General features: G+C 35.0%; 1 protein-coding gene across 17 annotated transcripts in view; it reads left to right on the top strand.

The window, feature by feature from the left end:
* RBFOX3 (RNA binding fox-1 homolog 3) overlaps positions 1 to 20,540 on the top strand; it is a 918,966-nt gene that overhangs the window by 185,856 nt on the left and 712,570 nt on the right. The window lies entirely within an intron of this gene.

The raw sequence follows: 20,540 nt of genomic DNA, 5'->3' as shown, positions 1-20,540 counted from the left end.
AAGCAAATATTTACTGAAGGTTATAGAATATATAGCTCTAGAGCAACCGTTTTTCATCTTGCAATGGGAACCAACTCCCTTAGCTTCCAACAGCAACACATTAAGTAACATAGATAGCCCAACCTCATGAGCATATATATATATATGTATACACACACACACACACATACATATATCTTAAGAAGAAAAAAGTTGTATGACTAGCAATACAACACACTGCTAGTACAAAGGTTAATCTGTATGTACTGCCAGACCCATCTCATCTTGTAACCCTGGGATTTGGGGACCAAAGGGAGAGCAGTACCATATGCAGAGCTCAAGAGCTGGCAGTTTTCAAGTCCCTTCATCTGATGCATTAATTAACATTCCACATGTAAAGTTGGGATTGTAATTACTGCAAGTGATTAACAGGCCTGAGGTAGCCTGTCTCTGAGGGAACAGATTAGCAGAGGGTCTCAGGAGCTCTCTCTCACCTCAGAACTACCAGTGCATTTTAAACAGGGTCCTGATGCCCCCAGTAGCTGGTGATTAATGGGGAGGATGAGGACTAAAGACAGCTAGATGGCACCCATCATTGGACTTTTTCCTTTTTGTGCTCACCTTCCTGGACAGGGATCGAAGGGGAATGATAGGGAGGGCACCGAACAGACAACCAGAACTTAGAGCAAAGCAATAGAAGAAGCCCTCAGGAGAGGAAAGATGCTTTACTGACAGATTTGTCCACAGGCCAGTGATCTACATCATTTAGAAAGTCAGGGTGGACTGCCCACATAGGTAGCATTCAGTAAGAAAAACCTTTTGGTCAACTACAGAATTTGCAAAGTCTATTCCATAGCCATTATCTATTAAGATTCATTACTTAACTCTTCCTTCTCCCCCAGACTGTATCATTGGGTTCAAGTTCCTATTATGAGGTCCTAAATGTGCAGGAATGTGCTGGTACATATTTAAAAACTGATTGAAAGAAAAAGTATTCACAAAACATGTAAGTTTAATTTATATTATTAACACTTTCTCCTCATTTACTTAAGTCTAAACAGCAAGCAAAACAATAAATCAGGCTTTGATTTGTAGCATTTACTGATTTCCTAGATGTAGCTCTCACTGGTATGAGCTGACTCTATTACACCCCTGTCAGTATATGAGACTATTTTTTCCCTCAGCAACTTTGAATATATGTTATAGAGCAGGTGCTATTCAGAATGGGCATGAAATGCATTATTCTAGTGAAATCACAGACCTTGTTAATAATTTGAGGGGAAAAGTTAGATTCTTCTCATTATTCCACATTAGACAAAGGAAAGATTGTAGAGATTAGTAATATTAATTCCTGACATCTGCCTCAAATTTTACTGTGATGGGAATATCTTCTAGTGAGATGTATCCTCTAGTGTCAGTATGAGGTTTGGGGAGAAGAGTTGCTAAATAGGAGGTTTCCTAATGAGGGTAGCAAAGTGGGAACTAGAAACTCTACTTGGCAAAGGGAGATAATGTTGTCTAGGAGTATGGGATTAAGGAAGAAGGGGACACCTACTATAATGGAAGCCACTGGAACTCTGATCAATGCATCATCATCATCATCATCATCATCATCATCATCATCATCATCATCATCAAAACTAATGTTTTTGTAGTATTTATCCTGGGCCAGGCACTGTGCCGTTACTTTACAAGTGTATTATTTGATCCTCACAAAAAGGTAGGGAGCTAGGTGCTATTACCATCTCCATTTTACAGATGAGGAAATAGGGCAATCAACCAGTAAGAATGTGAGACCAGATTTGAAGTAGGTCTTCCAGATTCCAGGTTGAGTACTCTGTTTACCTAGCTGTTCTTTGTTTGTACATGTACATTACAGTGTTAGTTCCTGGGATGATTATATGATGAATATCTTGGGGAAAAGGAATTAAAAAAATCTAGGTGATGACTTTCTATGTTTAAAAGGAGTAACAAGTTGTGCATGTTAGATTTGTGATTGTATGTGCAGTCATCTTTTTTATTAATCTATGTTATAGAAATGCTTGCTTTATTCCATAAATTAAAAATAAAATGTTTTTCTTATATTTATTTATTTTTTAAAATTTTATATAGAAAATAGAAAAAGAAAAAAGTTGCTATATGTACAGGAGAAAATGAGAGAATTCAAAATGTGAAATTATAAATTTTCATTTTAAAGAAAGCCTATATAATAAATATTACATATTATGTTCAGAACTGTATATATTTTCTTTGCTTCCTTGTAGATTTTCTTTTGTTTTCTGCTATGCACTTTTTACTTTATTCTTCTCATTCACCTCCCCCCTCCACAAGAAGGTTTACATACACACACACACTTATTCACACATACATATACATAGATATCTATATTTATACACACACACACACACACACACACACACACACACATATATATATATATATATATATATATATAATGTAGATATATACACTTATACATTTATGTAAGGCTGAATTTATTTGTCCTCTATCTGAAATCCACATGAATAATATTACACTTCTTAAGTTCAAGTCTTTCCATGTTTTTCTAAATCCATCAGCTCATTTCCTACACCATAGCAAGAGTTCAATCTTATATTGTCAAACTATTTTAGCCTAAATCAGTATTGATTAGTATGGCTGACATAATAGCGTAATTTCCTTATTTTTCTCTTTTGATTAAATCTATTTTAGATTTAACTTTGTCTTAGATAATGATCTGTTTTCCTGTTTCTTATAATAAATTTTACTCATGATCATTATTATTATGTTTATGCATATCTCTTATTTCCTATCTCTGCTGGCTCTTCTCCTTTATTTCTATCCACTACCTTACCTCGCTGTTACTTAACCTCCACCCGTCCTAGAATCTCTCCCCTATGCTTTTCCCCTTCCTCCCCCTTCCCTCCCTCTTTATCCCATTACTGTTAATCTATACACCCTACTATTCTCTCTCCCTCTCCTATTTCTTTATAAATTTAGATTACTTGTATACCCTTCATGATGCAAGTAGGATTCCAGAGCTATCAGTCTTAGACATGATTTGTATTTACATGTATAAGACATAAACAGTTTTTCCTTATTGAGTCTCCTGTAATTAGTCTTTGATATTTACCTTATATTTTTCTTGGATCTTAGAAGTCAAATTTTGTGTTAAGTTCAGATATTTTTTGCAACAAAATCCTGTAAGTCTGGAAATTCATTGAATATCCTATTTTGTTATTGTTTTTCAGGATTATGCTTAACTTTGTTGATTATATTTTTGGCCCTAACCCCAGTTCTTTTGTTCTTCTCTAGATAGTGTTACAAGATCTGTGATCTTTTAATGTAGTTGCTGCTAGGTCTTGTGTGATTCTAATTGTGACTCCACCATATTTGAATTGTTTGTTTTGTTTTGTTTTTTCCCTTGTTGCTTGTAAAATTTTCTCCTTGAACTGAGGATTTTGGAATTTGGCTATGATGTTCCTGAAGGTGTTGTTCATAGGATCTATTTCATGTGGTGATTGGTGGATTTTTTCTATTTTTACTTTCCCTTCTTGTTTTAACACTTCAGGACAATTTTCTTTAATTGTTTCTTGTATTATTGCATCAGGATTCTTTTTTTTTAATCATAGTTTTCAGGCAGTATATATTTCTTGATCTGTACGCCAAATTACTTGTTCTTATAAGATATCTCACATTCTCTTCTATTTTTTCATTCTTCATGTTTTCTTTTATTATTTTTTGGTCTCATAACTTTGCTGCCATTACTTTTTCCATTTTTGGTTTTCAAGAAGTCATTTCTTCCCTAAGATTCTAGAGTTCTTCCTTTTCTACGTGGTTAACTTTTTTTTCATATTTTTCTTAGATTGTTCTTATTTTTTATTTAGTCTTTCTCAGTTGATCTCATCTGGTTTTTAAAGTCTTTTTTTTTTAAGTTTAAAAAATTTCTTTGTGGGGGCGCAGGTAACCATTTAATGTTATTCTTTGGAGTAGAAGAGGTTTTTTAAAAAAAATTCCAGTATCCTCCTCTGAATATGAGACCTGGTCTTCTGTCTTCCTATAGTAACTTTCTGTGGTTGGATTCTTTCTCCTTTGCCTGCTCATTTTTTAAAAATATAGCAATTTGTTAAAGTCCTGAGATATAGGAGATGGTGCCTTTGGCCCCAGGTCTTCCTTCAGTTCTCCCCTTTGGCTTGGACTCCAAATCCGAGAACTTTGCCCTACTGCTTCAGCACTGAGGATGCATGTCTTGGTTTCCATTGGTACAGGGCCTGTGTTGGCAGCACAACTGGGCCTGGAATAGAGACTTGTCAGTAGAGTTTCTCTCAATCTTCTTGCTTAAGTGCTGGACTCCACACAATCACTGAGATGCAAATTCCTGTGGCTGGAGCCAAGGATACCTTCCAATCCAGCTAGCCCCAGGGCTCATCAAATGTCGGTCCTGGTCTCTTTTTTGGGATCTTCTCCAGTTGTCTCATGAGGAACACTGTACTGCCCCAACTTTTATTTGACTTTACCACTCTACATTCACTCTAAGGTACTATTTTATCTTTTTTTTTGTGGGAGAGATCTGAAGAGCTTGGAACTTTCTGACAGTGTGCTATCTTCCTGGAATCGTCTCTTCTAAAATAAATTTTTAAAAGAAAGAAAAAGTATAGGGAATTTTTTTAAATTAAAGCTTTATATTTATAAAGCATATGCATGGGTAATTTTTCCAACATTGACCCTTGCATAATCTTTTCTTGAAAAATTTCCCCTTCTCCCCGCATCCCCTCCCCTATCTGGCAGGTAGTCTAATACATGTTAAATATGTTGAAATATATGTTAGATTCAATATGTGTATACATATTTATACAGTTATCTTGTTGTACAAGAAAAATCAGATAAAGAAGGAAGAAAAAGAAAAACAGAAAAAACCATGCAAGCAAATAACAACAGAGAGAGTGAGAATCCTATATTGTGTTCCACACTCTGTTCCCATAGTTCTTTCTCTGGATGTACATGGTTCTCTTCATCACTGTACAAATGGAACTGGTTTGAATCATCTCAATGTGGAAGAGAACCACGTCCGTCAGAATTGATCGTCATATAGTCTTCTTTTATGTTACAATCCCCTTTCCATCGTGTGTTTCTTTTTTAGACAGTAAAACTAAATTATAAATGTATTTTCAATGCTCAAGAGTTTTTTTTTTTCCTTTTTGCTTTTTTATGCTTCTCTTGAATTCTATATTTGGAGGTCAATTTTTTTGTTTAGCTCTCATCTTTTCATAAAACAAACAAAAAACAAAAAACAAAAAAACAACAACATGGAATTCACCAATTTCATTGAAGGACCATCTTCTTCCTTGAAAGAAAATCCTTAGTTTAGCAGCATAATTTATTCTTGGCTGCATTCCAAGATCCTTAACCTTTTGGAATATCAGATTCCAGGCTCTTCGATCCTTTAAAGTGGAAGCTGCTAGATCCTGAGCAATCCTTATTGTGGCTCCTCGGTATTTGAATTGTTTCTTTCTGGCTGCTTGCAGTATTTTTAACTTTGTTTGATAGTTCTCAAATTATTCCTTTGGGTTTTAATTTTGGGGTCTCTTTCAGGAGGCATTTGATGAATTCTTTCAATGGTCATTTTTTCTTCTGTTTCTTTGATATCCAGGCAGTTCTCTTTGATGATTTCCTGAAAGATAGTGTCTAAGCTCCTTTATTCATCATGGTTTTCATGAAGTCCAATAATCCTTACATTGTCTCTTCTAGATCTTATTTCCACGTTGGTTGTTTTCCCAATTAGCTATTTTACATTTTTTTTCTTTTTTTTTTTCCTTGACTGATTCTTGTTGTCTTACTGAATCATTCATTTCCATTTGTTCAGTTCTGGATTTTACTGTGTTATTCTTCATTTACTTTTTTTTTAAACTTATTTTTGTATCCATCCAATTAAATTTTTAAATGAGTTGTTTTGTTCTATGGATTTTTTTCTATTTCACAAATTCTGTTTTTTAAGGAGTTATTTTCTTTTTCTGTTTCACAAATTATGTTTTTCTGGGAGTTGCTTTCTTTTTCCATTTTATCAAATTTATCTTTTTAATGAGTTATATGCTTTTTCCATTTCACTGAGTTTATTTTATAGTGAATTTTCTTCAGATAGTTTCTGTGTTGCCTTTTCCAAACCCTCTTGGTAAATTTTTCATTTCCTTTCCCCGTTTTTTTTCTAGCTCTCTTTTAAGGTCCTTTTAAATTTTTTTCTAGGAGTGCCTTATGTGATGGGGACCAGGTTATATTACCTGTTGGGGCTTCATCTGGGGACAAATTGTCTTTAGTCTCCTCTGAATTTGAAATCTGTTCTTCTCTTTTGCCATAAAAGCCATCAGTTTTATAGTTCTCTTTACTTTTTTGCTCATTTTTTAAAAGTTAAGGTCTGCCTTTAGGGTGGGGGAGGTTTTCCAAGGAGCATAGCTGTGCAGGTTCATACTGATTCACTCCTGAATGCTGAGTGAATGTGGTTAGGTGCCTTGAGATTCTAGAGTTTTGGAGTTAATTATTGATTTTTTGTGTTTGTGTTGGATGTTTTATAATTTCTCTGCTGATGTACTGGCTTATAACTAGGCCAGGGTGGCCAAAATTGTTGTAGATTCCTGGAGATCCCTCCCTGTAGATTCTCTGCCACATAGAGGCTGCAGAGTCTGAAATGCTGGCAGGGGTCAGCGACTCCCTGGGACTTTGCTCTGTCTTCCCTGGCATTTGTACTCAGCTGCTTGTACTGGGTGCCCTCCCTCCTGTTTCCAATTGAAACAGACCTTTTCAGTTGATCTTCAAAATTATCTTCTGCTGATAATTTGTTACATTTCCAATATTTGTGGGTTCTGTTGGTCCAGAGCTAATTCAGAGGCTGAATTTCATAATTATTGTGAGGGCTGTAGAAAAGGTCAGAGAGAAACGTGTGTCATCCTTCACCATCTTGGCTCTGCCCCTGGAATAAGTTTAGGGAATGTTGAAGGGAGGATGGAAGGAGATGAAAGAAAGAGAGAGAGAGAGAGAGACAGAGAGACAGAGACAGAGACAGAGACAGAGAGACAGAGACAGAAAGAGACAGAGACAGAGAGAGAGAAAGAGACAGAGACAGACAGAGAGAGAGAGAGAGAGAGAGAGAGAGAGAGAGAGAGAGAGAGAGAGAGAGAGAGAGGTAATCAACTGAGGCAGATGAATACTTACCACATTGGCAAAACTGTAAGAAATAAAGTTGCACTTTAGGGAAAATTGCCATGGGTTTGTGCTATTGACAGTCTCTCTTTATCTAGCTCTCTAAGCCTAATTATTTCTCTAAGCTCTCTAATTATCCAGCCCAGGTTTTACCTCTTCACCCCTGTATTCTAAACTTACTGACTTTGATGATCAATCTTTTTTTTTCTTTCTTTCCAGCCAGATTTCTATCTTTTTTTTAAAATAGTTTTTATTTACCTAATATTTGCATGGGTAATTTTACAACATTGACAATTGCCAAACCATTTGTTCCAATTTTTCCCCTCCTCCCCCACCCCAGATGGCAGGTTGACCAATACATGTTAAATATGTTAAAGTGTAAATTAAATACAATATATGTATACATGACCAAACAGTTGTTTTGCTGAACAAAAAGAATCGGACTTTGAAACAGTGTACATTTAGCCTGTGAAGGAAATCCAAAATGCAGGCGGACAAAATTGGGATTGGAAATTCTATGCAGTGGTTCATAGTCATCTCCCAGAGTTCTTTTGCTGGGTATAGCTGGTTCAGTTCATTACTGCTCTATTGGAACTGATTGGTTCATCTCATTGTTGGGAAGGACCACATCCATCAGAATTGATCATCATAAAGTATTGTTGTTGAAGTATATAATGATCTCCTGGTCCTGCTCATTTCACTCAGCATCAGTTCATGTAAGTCTCTCCAGGCCTTTCTGAAATCATCCTGTTGGTCATTTCTTACAGAACAATAATATTCCATAATATTTATATACCACAATTTATTCATCCAATCTCCAATTGATGGGCATCTACATAGTTTCCAGTTTCTGGCCACCACAAAGAGGGCTGCCATTTCTTGCACATTCTTGCACATACAGGTCCCTTTCCCTTCTTTAAGATCTCTTTGGGATACAAACCCAGTAGCAACACTGCTGGATCAAAGGGTATGCACAGTTTGATAACTATTTCAGCATAGTTCCAAATTGCTCTCCAGAATGGCTGGATGTATTCACAGTGATGATCAATCTTTTGCAGTATTTCATAGAACACTTTTAAAGTCCAGTGAAATATTCTGCTATCTCTACTACAAAACTTTTTGTTGTTGCTGAAGGGAATAAAAAGTGGTGGGAGAGGAAAGGAGGAAGGAACCACTAAGAGCAGCAGCAGCAGCAGCAGCAAGATTTGTTGTTTGGAAGCTGCCAACTTTGTAATGAAATTCTCTCTTCTCAGGTATTTTCTAGATACTTTCTTTTCATTTAACCAAACTTTGAGAACTACAATTTTCTGGTTGTGCTCCATTTCCTTCCCCACCTCCACCATCGCCTTCACAGTGGCCTCATTATAGTCTGTTGGTATCTTCCATATTACCAGCTAGTTTTAACATCTGGTATATGCAGATTTTACAGCCCAGGAAACTAAGGCAACATATGTCAGGCAATTATATTGGCTTTAAATTACAGTTTTCATTTAATCCCTACTCATAGATCCTAGTGACCTTTAACAAATTTATTCATATAATATAACATGCGCTATATATTCACAAAGTTCAGAAAGGTGTAGAGAATTTTAACCTTTGTTGTGATCTGGACCTGACTGGCAGTCTGACAAAGCTTCTGAAATAGCTTTCCCAAAAAACATTTTTTTACATACAGAAAACATATAGGGCAACAAAGGAAATTCAGCGTATTGATTTTTTATTTAAAGTTCCTGGATCCTGAGTTTAAAACACCTGTCATACAGCTTTGGAACATATAAGGGACTAGGTAGATTATACCTCCTTTAGGTTATATTTCCCTTTAAGGTAATCATAATTCTTTTTTTCTAATGGTGGAGAGGCATTAGGAAAGTAGCTCTGAGATTTTTGGAAGCATTTCTAGTCATTAGAGCCAAGAATGAGGATTTAGGAGGTTTGGTTTATTTTATCTTCCACTTCATGAGATTGGGAGGGACATTAAATGTATGCTTTGTGGCCTATGGAGTTACCTGCTCTTTCCTTACTTTGAGGCATAAAGGAAGTAGCTATAGCTGTAGCCCTTAGAAACTATCTGGTTACCTGACATAGTTGAGTTGTGGTGGGGATCTGAGTTTGGATCTCACCTCAGATATTTACTATCTTTATTATCAAAGGGAAAACACTTAATCTCCTTGACCTCACTAATTCTAGAGGCAACAGGAAGCCAGTGCAGTTGCTGATGGTTGTGAAGAAAGTATTTTGTAAAGTTTAAGGCAATTATTATTACTTATTGTAAAGGATGCTATTTCAGTGTTTTTGAGACCTTTTGAAGGAAAGTATCCTATTTTAGCTGATGACATTTTATAAAGCGTATTCCTGAAGATATAGTTTTGCAATAAACCTTTACCAAGAAATAGCAACATGATTACACTTACCATATATGGCAGGGGTTCTTAACTTAGGGCATGAGCTTATTTTAAAAAAAACAGTTTGATAACTATATTTCAATAGAATGGGTTTCCTTTGCCATTCTGTGGTTTTTATTTTATGCTTGTAAAACATTTTTCTTAGAGGGGGCTGACTATGACACAACAAAGGTTAAGATCCTTTGCTGTCATTGGAACTTGGTGAATATATAGCAAATGCTATACTATATGAATAGGTTTGGTAAAGGTTACTAAGATTTATGAGTAGGGATTAAATGGAAACTATAATTTAAAGCCAACATAATTACATGCTGTATGTAGGTAAAGTATCCTAAGTTACAGAATCATATCTCAGAAAAAAAAATAAAATGTCTCTGGAAGGTTGTTGCAAACTATATACACCATTCCATATCCTGGCTTGATACATTTGCGCAAATGTATCCTAACCCTTTCACATCTTAGAATTTCTAGGTCCCTTGAAGGGAAATGTAGAAACTCTTTCCTATTTTCCTAATTTCATCTCTCCCAACACTGTTACTATTTTCTCTCCTAATGTAAAAGTTTTTTGTTTATTTTTGCATTTACTTATTTGTGTAAATATTGTCCTATCCACTATGCTATTTAGTTGTCTCCCTTTAGGTAGTGGAATGCAACAGTGGATAGAGTTCTGGACCTGGAGTCAAGAAAACCTTATTAAAATCTAGTTTAAGATAGCTGTGCAACTCTGGATAAGTAATTTACTCTCTGTTTGCCTTAGTTTCTTCAACTGTAAAATGGGGATAATAGCAACACCTATCTCTCATGGTTATTTTGTGGATCAAATGAGATATTTATAACATGTTTAATATAGTGATTGGTATAGGTTAGGCACTATATAAATACTTATTCCCTTCTCTTTCTTCTATTTGCAAGTATATACATAATCACAATGATATACAAGGTGAAATAGAGGTATAGCTAGTACCACCTTCCATCTTTCACCTTAAGAACAAGGGCAACTGAAAAGAAACTGTGAGCCCCTTAGAGCAAAATGGGATTTATGGCCCCAGAGCCTGGCTGTTACTGATTTGTATTTTGTGTGGCTCTATTAGGGCTAGCTAAGAGTCAGGGGTCCACACTTGGTCAGAATTATGAATTCCCCTCACTTGATGCTGAAGGAGGATCTTCTGGGCAGATCAAAGGAAAATTGTCACTTCTTCCTTTAAAATTGGACTGAGTGAGTGGCAGATGGTGTGAGAGTGCTGCAGATCTCATTATATGAAGAGGAGCTGGAAAGATCTAATGAATACATTCCCAAGTTTTTAAGGTGTCACCTTGAAAGACAGGTGTGTATGTGTGTGGTTTTGTGTGTGTGTGTGTGTGTATATATATATATATGTGCATGTATACATAAGTATCCATAGAGGAGGAGGGAAGGAACAGAATGGAAGGAGTGTTGAAATGAACATGACTTCTTTGACAGAGCCAAATGAATTTGAAATATGAAATGGGCCTTTGTAAAATATTGCATTTGCCTGACACTTTTAAACATGAGGAGAATGCAGTGCTATGTATTAATTTCTCTTGAGATTCCTCCATGCACTCATTCACTGCCAACTCCTCTTTGACTTTTTTCTCTTAAAAGGGAAAGAAAGTTTGGGTTACTTGTGGGTGGTGTGCCCTTCTCTCTCAGTAGGTTCACCATAGTGAAGGATGATGGAACACAATGTCTTCAGCACCCTGACCCTCTCACTAGGTTAGAACCCCAATGAAATTGTGAATATCCAGTCAAGAATTCTTCCTCTCTTGGTGCTTGCAGAGAATGAGAAGCTGTATGTCTGGTATTATCAGGGTTAGGGCAGAGAAACTCCCAGCTGTCTTTGAGAAAGTGGCATCTTTTTATTTTTTTGGCAGCTATTTGACAGCCAGTGATTTCTGCCTTTTTCATCCCTTGTTCTGAAAAGTCAATCATGGGCTTACCCTTTCACTCTGGTCTTCTTGTGGTACAGCTGTTCTCTCTAGGACCTCACAGTTCAGAGACCTTGTACTCTGGGGATTTAGGAAAGCACGATTTAGGAAAGGAATATCTCTGTTTTCCAGTTGACTGGAGGGTCACCAGGATTTGTAATATTTGGAAACCAATCTTCCAATATTGCAGGTGTGGGTCATTTTAAAATTGCACCAATATTTTCAGCATTGTACAGTGAAAAGAACACTTGTCTTTAAGTCTTCTCCTTGGACTAATTTACTCCTGCCACTTAAATGTGTGACTTTGGACAATTACTAAACATTTTGGGCCCCAGTTTTTTCATCTTTAATATAAGAGATTGAACTACATAACCTCTGAGATCCCCTCCAGCTCTGAATTTATGATCCACTATTTTCATACTCAGTGCTTCTTATTTTCTTTGACATAGTAGTTTTGTTACATCTGCCTTCAAAATGTACTGGGCCAGCTAAACTGAAAATTTAACATCTTATAGCTAAGTGGCTGTCTTTAGAAGTTGAGGATACATTTACTTTATAAAGGGGAAGATGGCTGAGTATAGTTTTCCTACAATTCACTAAATTAATTTTCTTGTTATTGGAGAGATCAGAGAGCAAGTGAAGGGGTGGGAAGAGCCTTGGGTGGCTAGAGGGTGAGGAATTCACCTAAAATATGACCATGGCATTCAGAGAAAAGTATGTCTCTGAGGAAATTGCCGTTAGAACTTTCTAAATTTCAGTGCCCTTTGGCAAAGCCATTGTCAGTCTGTTCTAGTTACAACTCTATTTTCTTCCCTCCTGTTTCTTATCCACGTACTATGGTCTCCAGATTAAATGGCACGGAATTATTTTCTTTTAGAACTTTTGAGAGGAGAATGGCGCAGCTATTCTTATAGAACATCATTTTCATTTTCAAGGAAAAATATTTAGCTACTAAATGCTGGTTGTAAGGACTGTCTTTATTTCTGTTTTTATACAGAGTTGTACATTTCTCAGTAGCCATCTACTTCTCTCCACTCTCTTTCGTTTGAAGTCCCAACATTTTCCATTTTTGTGTAAGTACATACAAGTTTATGTTCTTGGAATTGTGGAATGAACAGTGCTGGCTAAATGCAGGTAGTGTGTACATCTCCTCCTAAATACCATATTTCAGTAGTAATAAAGTATTATAATGTTGCTGCAGCATATACTCTTTCCAAAAAAATGCCCTGAATACTTCATTCTTGATCTTTGGCACCCTATCTCATCTCCTGGGCAATTATTTTTCCAATTCTATTTTTCCCCACTTCAGTCCTTATCTCATCCTATCTATTCCCATCACCTTCATCAGTATAAGCTTTCTGTCATTTCCTGGTTGTTCTATAGGTTCTCCTGATTTAGAACCTTTGATAACTAAAAATTTTAGGTTGAAGTTTCTTTGAGGTGAAGATTAGACTTTCTCTTGACCTCTTTCCCTTGATTTTCAAACTGAACCTGAGTCATCAGAGCTGTTGTATTTCTTATAAGAGATGCTACTCTTTATGTTGGCCCATTTAAGAGTACTTTGTCAAACTTATGTTGATTTTATTAATAAATATTGGCAGCTTTCCACAAAGCTATTTCTTTGTGGCAAATGTCCAGCTCAAGGTCACCAGGAAAAATATGTATTTATTTTCCCTCTCTCTCCCTTTACCTCTTCCTTCTCCCTCTCCCCTCTCCTTTTTCCCTGTCTCCCTTCTCCCATCTTCCTCTCTCTCTTCTCTCCCCTCTCTCTCCTCTCTCTATCTCACTTCTCCCTCTTCCTTTTCCTTCTTTTTTCTCCCTCTCCCTATTCTTCTTCTCCTTCTTCCTCTTCCTCTTCCTCTTCTTCCCCTCTCTCTATCATTCTCCCTCTCCTTCTCTCTTGTCCTCCCTTCCCCCTCTTTCTTTCTCCCTCCCTCTCCTTTTCCTTCTCTGTCCCTCCCTCTCTCCATATCCTTGTGCTTCTCTTTTCCTTCCTTCCTTTCCCCCCTTCATTCACTCCCTTTTCTCCTTCCCTCCTTTTCCCTCCATTTCTCTTCTTCCCTCTCTCCCTCTGTCCCTCACTCTTTTCCTCTCTCCCTTCCTCTCTCCCCCTCTATGTCTCTCTCTCTCTCTCTCTCTGTCTCTCTCTGTGTCTCTCTCCTTCCTACTCCCCTTTGATATAATGTCCCAATTATAGTGGAATCAGTAGTACTACTATTATCTTCCCCAATGGACGTTAGCATGTATGGAAGAAAGAAATTATCACTTTAAAACTCATCCTCCAGATGACATTGATAGAAGTGTATTCATTCTTCATATCATATTTTGGATAGAGATGGAATTTGTAATGGTTACTACCTTTTTGATCTTGGGCAATTCACTTAGCTTCCCTCAGCCTTAGTTTCCTTCATTGCCAAATGAGGGAGTTGAATAACAGAATACCTGAAGTGCCTTCCCACTCTAGAATCATTTTGACTAGGACAGAGTATTGTGCAGGAGTTATATAAAATAAGACTGAAAAGGTAAGTGAAACCCTACTTATAAAAAGCTTTAAATGGTTCTTTTGTCCACAAGTATTATGCTTTCTATTATGCTTCCTATACAACTTTCTTTTTTATTATTAATTCTTTTATTTTAAATTTCTTATTTATTTATTTTTGGCAATCTCAGTTTTTTTTTTTTTTTTGAGTACCAAATTTCCTCCCTCCCTTCTGTCCCTTTCTTACTCACTGAGAAAGCAATCAAAATATCAATTATACATGTGAGATCATGCAAAACATATATTCGTATTAGCTGTATTTCAAAAAAAAGCAAGAAAAAGAAAGAAAATTCTACTTTAATTTGCTCTCAGTTCATCAGCTCTCTCTGGAGGTGGATGGCTTTTTTTTTTTTTTTTTTTTTTTTTTTCCTGAAGCAATTGGGGTTAAGTGATCACTAGGAAGTGTTAAGTGTCTGAGACTGGATTTGAACTTGGATCTTCCTGACTTCAGGGAAGGTAGTCTATCCAATGAATGGCATTTTTAGTTATAAATCCACAATTGTCTTTGATCATTGCATATATCAGAATAGCTTTCGTAGTTGATCATTGTACAGTTTTGCTGTTATTATGCATAATGATCTCCTAGTTTTGCTCACTTCACTTTGCATCAGTTGACAAAATTTTCACATGTTTTTCTGAAACCATCCCCCTTACTATTTCTTATTTGCAGCATAATGATAATCCATAATAATCATATGCTGCAACTTGTTCAGCTTGTCGCCAGTTGATAGATATCCCCATTATTTCCAATTCTTTGCCACCATTACTGCTATAAATATTTTTATACATATAAGTCCTTTTCCTTTTTCTTTTATCTTTTTGGGACACTGAACTAATAGTAATATGACTGGGTCAAAGGATATGTATATTTTTGTAGCCTTTTGTACATACACTACAAAACATTACGTCAAATCTAAACAACTGAAAAAATATCAATTGCTCATAGATAGGCAGAACTAATATAATAAGAGTGACAATTATTTATGTGGATTTATTTTAATTTTTCTTAACATTAATTTTTTTGACATTTATACAATTTTGATTTTCATTTTTTTTCTCCTTCCCTGAATCCCTTTGCCTTCCCCAAAATGCAAACAAGCTGATATAGAGTATACATGTATAATCATATTAAACATATTTCCACATTAGTCATGTTGTGGAAGACAAATCAGAACAAAAGGGGGAAACTACTAGAAGGAAAAAAATGCTCAAAAGTGAAAATATCAAATTTTGATTTTCAGTCAGATTCCATAGTCCTTTCTCTGGATGTACCTAACACTTTCCATGAGTCTTATGGACTTGTTTTGGATCGTATTGCTGGAAAGAGATGTCATCATAGTTGATCATTGCATTATTTTGCTCTTACAATGCACAATATTTTCCTGGTACTACTCACTTCATTCAGTATCGGTTCATGTTATTATTTATTCTAGCTCTATCAAATAATCTCTTGGCAGTTTAATTGGTATGGCACTGAAAAATTAGATTAATTTAAGGAGAACCATCATTTTTATAATATTATCTTATTCTACCTATGAGCAATTTATATTTTTCCAATTATTTGGATCTGAATTTCCAATTATTTATGTGAAAAGTATCTTGTAATTTTGTTTACATAGTTTCTGAGTTTGTTTTGGCAGGTGGACTCCCAAATATTCTATATTATATACAATTATTTTAAGTGGAATTTTTTTCTTTCTCTTGTTGCTGAGCTTTATTAGTAATATATAGAAATGTCGATGATTTATGTGGGTTTGTTTTATATCCTGAAACTTTTGCTAACTTTTAAAATATTTCAAGTAGTTTTTTAGTTGATTCTCTAAAATTCTCTTTAAGTATACCATCATATCATCTGCAAAGAGTGATAGTTTTATTTCCTCATTGCTTATTATAATTCTTTCAATTTTTTTCTTCTCTTAATTGCTAAAGCTAACATTTCAAGTACAATATTGAATAATGGCTGTAATAAAGGGCATCCTTGGATCACCCCTGATCTTACTGGGAATATTTCCTACTTTTCCCCATTACATATAATTCTTGCAAATGGTTTTAGATGGATATTTCTTATCGTTTTAAGGAAAACTACATTTATTCCTGTGCTCTCTAGTGTTCTTAATGGGAATGTTTGTTATATTTTGTTAAAATCCTTTTTTTGCATTTATTGAGATAGTCTAATTTCTGTTAGTTTGGTTATTGATGTGGTCAGTTATGCTGATAGTTTTCCTAATATTATATCAACCCTACATTCTTATCCTGGTGATAAATTGCTGTACTCTCTTTGTTCATATTTTATTTATAATTTTTATGTCAATATTCACTAGGAAAATTGGGTTATGAATTTTTTCCCTTTGGTTTAGATGACATCATACTTGTGTCATGAAATGATTTTAATAGGACTCCTTTGTCATCTATTTTTCCAAATAATTTATATAGTATTGAAATTAATTGTTCTTTAAATATTTGGTAGCATTCACTTGTACATCCATTTGGCCTTGGACATTTTGGGGGGGAGAGAATTCACTGGTGGCCTGGTCAATTTATTTTTCTAAGAGGGATTAAGTATTTTATTTCCTCTTCTGTTGATTTGGGTAGTTCATATTTTTGCAAATATCCATCCATTTCACTTTGATTGACAGATTTATTGGCATGCAGTTAGGCAAAATAGCTCCTAATTAATGCTTTAATTTCTCCTTCATTGGTGGTGAATTTACTTTTTTCATTTTTGATGCTGCTAATTTTGTTTTCTTCTTTTTTCTAATCAAATTAACCAAAGTTTTATTCATGTCATTGTTTGTAACTTTTCATTTTTGAAACTCTAAAAGAAGCAAAGATGATGAATACCGAAATTGGGGTATTATGGATGATGCACTGTATTTTTTTCCAGAAGGCTTGTAGTTGTCTGAAAACTATAGGGCAGAGTAAGTGACTTTAAACCCATAATTTTGCAAGAAATGTATAGAGGTATAAAATTAAAAATTTATTGGCTCCTAATGAAAATCATACTAGAAGGTTCAGGTGTAAGCCTTGGAAATGAAGAAAAATAATTGTTGGAGACACCAGCTCTAATGCCAGCATTCTTTTAGATTCAATTTTGGCAGGAAATGAGACACTCAAAAGTCATTGAACATTTTACTAAAGGGGTTTTAGCTTAGCTCTAATACAGCAAGGATGTGCAACAAGGACATAGGGGTATTTATCTTTGGCATTTGCAGACTCAATGTCCTTTTTCTCTTTATGGAAATAATTCTAATCAATGTATGGTGATTTAGGCATCCACTAAGTCTGAAAGGCCTAAACTTTGTGTGGCTGTGATCTTTTTTGCCTCTAGATGACTAGAAGGCTGCATTGAGGGAAACCAAGGCCTATGGGATTCTGAAAGAAACCTTTGTCCTCTTTTTTAGGTAAAGAATTCTCATGTTGTGGTGAGAAGAAAGGGAATATTGATCTTATCAAGCTAAAATAATTGAAGCAAATTTTTTTCTATCAGAAAGTTGCCAGTATGAAATAAGCTATCAGCTAAGCTATTTATAGCACTTTTCATGGGAAAGATTTGGGTTCTTGAAGCAATTGGAAAGATCCTCCTGCCTTAAGTAATTTTAAGTATAAAAAAATATAGTGTACTATTATGAGTTAGTCTGTGACAAAGCTAGAATTTAACTTAAGTCCTTCGATGCTTACATTGAGAAGTTTATGATTGTCCTTGTTGTTTGGGAACCAAAGGAAGAAAAATGTGTATAAGAGAAGCACAAAACAAAACAACATCTTACTACCTCTTCATCTCCCATACAAAAACAAACAAACAAAAAGTCCACCACTACCACCAACAACCATTATCTTCAGTAGATCTCAGTTTACCAGAGCTTTTTAGAAGTTAAAAATTTCTTTAGTTGCTGAATTGGGTCACAATGGTAGAAGGCAAACCAGAGCAGTTTTCAAGGTATGGCTCTCTTTTTTGTCTATAGGTCTTTTAGTTTCAATGACTAAATGGAATACACACATATAGACACACACACGCGCACAAAAATTTCTAATCTTCTAAGTGGCTGGTGACAGGACTAAGTTTAATTGTTTTATCATGCTCACCTAACAGGTGGATCTTAACAGCAAATAATGCTGTCTGTGGGTGAATTGCTTAACCAACCTCATTACTATTGTGCATTTATCAGCTTGGAGAAAGATAATATCTTTCAGGAAGATAATGCCTTTTGGGTTTGACCAAATTTGGGGTTTTGTCATCATAACCAAGGAAAATTGACTTTTAGACACCTTCAGCAGTGTGCCTGATTGGGAAGTGATTTACAGCAAATGTGCTTAATGCCCTTGGACAGAGAAATAGACTGCAACAATCTTCCTAGTAGCCATAATCTCCTTTTAACACTATGCTTCACAATGACCTCCTCACTTCTACTACTTCAAAAACCCATTTCCTGAAGACTTTTTAACAGGCTTGCTTGAAACGAGCCTCTGCTTGGTACCTTTCCCAATTATAGACAAAACCATTTACAACTCTTGGTAGTCTATGATGACTTCTTCCTGATTCTCATCTATTTTAGGCAAAAAAGTGCATAAAAGACTACTTGAAAAGGTTTTTTGTTTTTAAATTTTTGGTCTCCTTGATAGGGAAGCTGATACCAAAAGGTATATATTCATTTTTTTTCTCATTAGTGGTAGAAAGGGGAAGGTCTGATTCCATCATGATTCTATATTAACCTTTACTTTTTCCATTCCATTTATATAATATCTTTTACCACTAGAATTGTAGAATTATAACCCTATAGTGTTGACAATCTAAAATTTTCACTTCCTTCCTAAAGGACATATTCTCTCCTTGCATTACCTTTTGTCTTCAGCCTTGACTTCTATTTCTACTGTTAGTCCAGGCTGTCACTGCTGAGCCACTTCTTTCCATCCCTTGTGGGGGCCATCCTTGTGGTGACCATTTCTTAAACTCAAGCCTTCAAGACTTCAAGAACTAGACTGTCTTATGGAAAAGTTGTACCCCATTCTCTATACAATTGAACTATTTTCTGTGTTTCCTCTAGTTTTTAATTTTTTTACTAATATTTTTACTTTCAATTCCAAATTCACTGCCTTTCTGTATGTCCCAAACCCATTGAGAAGTCAAAAAATATGATATTGATTATAATATATCATGGAAAACTTATTTTACATTAGCCATTTTTTTAAAAAGCAAGAAAAATAAAGGAAACAAATATGCTTCAATTGTACTCTTGAGTCCATCGATTCTTTATCTCAGAGACAGATAGCATCATGAATCTTTTGGTAGTTCATTGTATTAGAGTTGCTAAATACTAATATGGCTCTTACTGTGTAGATTTTTCTCTTAATTCTATTCACTTTTCTTTCTATCAGTTCATATAAGTTTTCTCAGGTTTTTCTTTTCTCTTTTTTAAATTTAAAAGAGATCCCTTTAATATAACAAATGCAAAAGTCTTTCAATGAATACATAATGTTTTTGATAATAAATTATGGTTATTAAAATGTTGGTTTATTATTGTTTTTCTGAAATGATTCCCATTGTCATTTTTATAGTAGTATTGTATTTCATCACATTCATAAATCATAACTTATTCAGACATTCCTTAATTGATGGGTATCTCATCAGTTTACAATTCTTTGTTATCACAAAAAGAGCCTCTACAAATATTTTTTTATGTATTGGTCCTTTTCCTTTTTTTTTTTTTTGATCTCCTTGAAAAAGTTAAACGATCATTTAGGCCTAATAGCTGTACTGCTGGGACATTTTTTATAGCCATGTGGACATAGTTCCCAGTTATTTTCCAGAATGGCTAGATTAGTTCATAGCTCTACTCCATTAGTGTTACCTATTTTCTAACATCCCCTCTAGACATTTTCCTTTTCTATCTGCTTAGCTAATCTGAGATGGGAGCTTAGAGTTGTTTTAATTTGTAATTGTTATTGATGTGGAACTTTTTTTTACATGACTATTGGTACTTTTGATTTCTTCCTCAGAAAATAGTTTGTTTATATCTTTAACTATTTATCAATTGTGGAATGACTTCTATTTTTTATAAATCTGACTCAATTCTTCATATATTTAAGAAATGGGAACTTTATCAGAAGAACTTGCCTACAAAATTTCCCCCCAAGTTTTGTTTTTCTTATAACAAAAGTGTTTAAATTTTTCATATTTAAACATCCTGCTTACCCTTAGATCTGACAGGTAATTTTATCCATGCTTATGTTTAAATCATATACCCAATTTGAGCTTTGTTGTGAGAATATTAATCCATTCCTAGCTTCTGCAAGACTTCTTTCCAGTTTTTTCAGCAGTTTTTGTCAAATAATGAGGTTTTTGTCTTGTCTTAATATCTGGGATCTATGGATTATCAAACACTAAGGACTAAGGCCATTTGCTTCTGTCTATTGATTACCTAATTTCTCTTCTTTTGAAGTGTGAACTTGACCCAAGCACACAAATTCTCATTTATTGTTTATCT

Source organism: Sminthopsis crassicaudata, chromosome 4 (genome assembly GCF_048593235.1).
Source record: "Sminthopsis crassicaudata isolate SCR6 chromosome 4, ASM4859323v1, whole genome shotgun sequence".
NCBI lineage: Eukaryota > Metazoa > Chordata > Mammalia > Dasyuromorphia > Dasyuridae > Sminthopsis > Sminthopsis crassicaudata.
Note: the sequence above shows the minus strand (reverse complement) of the source record. Positions and strands in the feature narration are given on the sequence as shown.